Below are 2,789 nucleotides of genomic sequence, written 5' to 3' on the forward strand. Positions count from 1 at the left end.
TGGGAGGGGGGTGGTAAGACCGATCTCAAATGCTGCACGCTGGAAGGGTAAGGCACGCGGCAGCCAGGTGAAACAGCAGTCACTCCCTTTTAGCAGTCTGAGGAGGTAGGAATCATTTTTCTGCCAGTGTTAATCGCTGTTCTCTGAAGGAAAGCCACCCACTGCAAATTAACCACAAAGTATCTGGCTCTCCTACAAAGCAGGGAGGCAGAGAATCTCCTGGCTGGTTCATCGAGGTCCCACACCTGCAAGTATGGACACAGCTGCAAGGGAACAGAGTATTTGCCGCCATCATCTCTCCAGCACCTTTCTTCAAGGGAGCAGGGAAGCAACATCCCGCAGGCCACAGATTAACTTGTGCCTAAACCAAGATTAAATTACTAGGGAGCTGAAGAGAGAAACTCTGCAAAGAGCGAGCAGTTTACCTCTCCTACTAAACAGTTCCCTCTCATGCAAAAAGGCCAAATACTGTGATTGTGCCAAGCTCCCGTTTAATCACAGAAGAACCAAAGTAAAACTTGGCTATTAGACTACATACCGTATTTCAATAATTTTCACACGTGGTTTTTAAATATCCAAGTGCTGATGCTCCCAGTAATGAGGAATGTTTCAGGGACTAGTTGTGTATCCTAAATCTTTCCTTCTTTTCTCCTTTTCCGTATTCTCTTCCTCTAACCTTCCTTTAAGTATGTGTTTTGCTTTTGTTTGCATCTTCTTAGACCAATGTCTTCTACATACTTAATTTTGGACAGATATGGCACCAGCAAAAAAATAAAAATAAATTAAAGGATGAACCAAAAGAAGCTTGAAGCTTTTCAGAGAATTCGGTAACATCCCTTACCACAGCTTGCAGGGAATCTGAGAGCAAAATGTCCATATTCCAAGAATGTAAAGAGCAGAACCTTAAAAACACACAGGTGAACATCCCACATGGACAGTTCTTATTCCCTTACCTGAATGTCTGAGAATCTCTTGAAAGACTGAAATACTTAGCAAAAGAGGCAACAAGCAGGCTTTTAGATCAGGTCCCTTCAGAAGAACCGTAAGAATAGATGAAAAGTCAGACTGACACTGTCTTACAACAGGATGCCTTTAGCAACAACGAGATTATGCCAGTCTCAAAAGCACAATTCACTGGTTGCTGTTGCCCGATAACTCAAAATACTTCTGTGAGGTAGGTGTGACATCCCCTGGTCATCTGTGGTATTACTCCTTATAGCCTTCAAAGTTCATTTCAAGACCAGAATCTGGAACTAAGGCTGCCACATAAAAAGCAACAAACAGAACACCCTCAAGCTGTGCAGTGGTTCCTGGATAAACACTCCCTAGCTGCTTATAAAGAAGACATAATTCTAGTTAGACTAACAAAAACAAAAAAACATCTCAAGTGTTTCCACCTCACGGATTCATTGGCTGTTTAACCAATGAGGCTTGTTCTGGACATCTTGGATTCTTTATACAACCAAACTCCACCATTCAGAAGGAGCAGTTACAGACTATCCTCTCCACTCTCTTCACTGTGGTGAAAACAGCATGATTAGGAATACAAGGCATGACCTGGTAGTAAGATGCTGCTACCCTGTTCCAGTCTGCTTTCTCCAGACTACACTTTGGTTTAGTCTTGGTAGACAGGTAAATTGTGAGGGACTAGAAAGTGCACAAAACTGACTCTTAGCTGAGGGCAATTTTTTAAACAACCCAGTTGCTTGCAGTTGCCATTCCCAAATAGTCCACATAGGATAGCTGCTTAAAGATGATGCAAGCAAAGGGCTCAGAGAACAGTGCGACCTGGTTGGATTTAACTCTGGACTGGGAGGCCTGAACTCATACCATCCCACTACCAGCTTGCTGTGTGATCTTCAACTAGATTCACAGAATCTCTATATCAAATTTACAAATGAAAAATCTTCAAAATCCCCCACCTCCTCCTGCCAGATTCTCCCACAGCTCCCCTCCCCTACTCAAACGGATTTGTGCTGTGCTGAAATAATGGACACAAGTAACACCTAACTTAACAGCGCATCCAAGTTTCCAGTGCCACTATTTCCCATACCCAAAGAGTGCCAACAAGGTATTCAGCTCATTCTCCTATTCACCAGCCTGGGACTCCCACTTTGCCTTCTAGAAAGGCTGGGACACAGCTACATGCAGGACCCTGCACAACAGAACACGGCTGCTGCTGCTGCTACCCAGGGTCCCAAGAGCTCAGCAGATAAGGCACTCACCTGAGATGCAACAGACCTCCATTCGTATCCATCCTTTTTTTTTTTTTTGGTCTGATTTCAAGCCAGCCTGTATATAGGAATATCAGTACTGGTTAAAATCTTACGCATCAGTTTAGGTTAATTTGGTAACTTGCATGTGAACAAACAACACACAAGTGTTTGTATTTATTTTCACACTATCTCACTAATGACATAGCAGCCCAGCTTTACAAACTAAAGACACCAATTCCCTGTGAATTAAAACACCCCTAAGATCAGAAGGTAGGCAGGCTGCAGTTTGAGGCTTAATCTCTCTGAAGGCAGAATACATCTCTTCCAGCTTTGTCAACAGTACAATCCACCGTGTCCTCCAGGTACCACCGCAACCCCACAGCAGTGAACAATCCAGCAGATATGACTGGGAACATAAGGAGCTGTGAAACCAAGAATAACAGATGCTTTTCACAACACAGTAACCTTTTAGACTGGATTCCTTCTCCACTAGCAACCTGATTCATACAAAAAGTGCATTTCGTCTTTAACAGCCACCTATGGTCTCTCTCAACAAACACCACAGGACAGGTA

This window comes from Rhea pennata, chromosome 3 (genome assembly GCF_028389875.1).
Source record: "Rhea pennata isolate bPtePen1 chromosome 3, bPtePen1.pri, whole genome shotgun sequence".
Classification (NCBI taxonomy): Eukaryota; Metazoa; Chordata; class Aves; order Rheiformes; family Rheidae; genus Rhea; species Rhea pennata.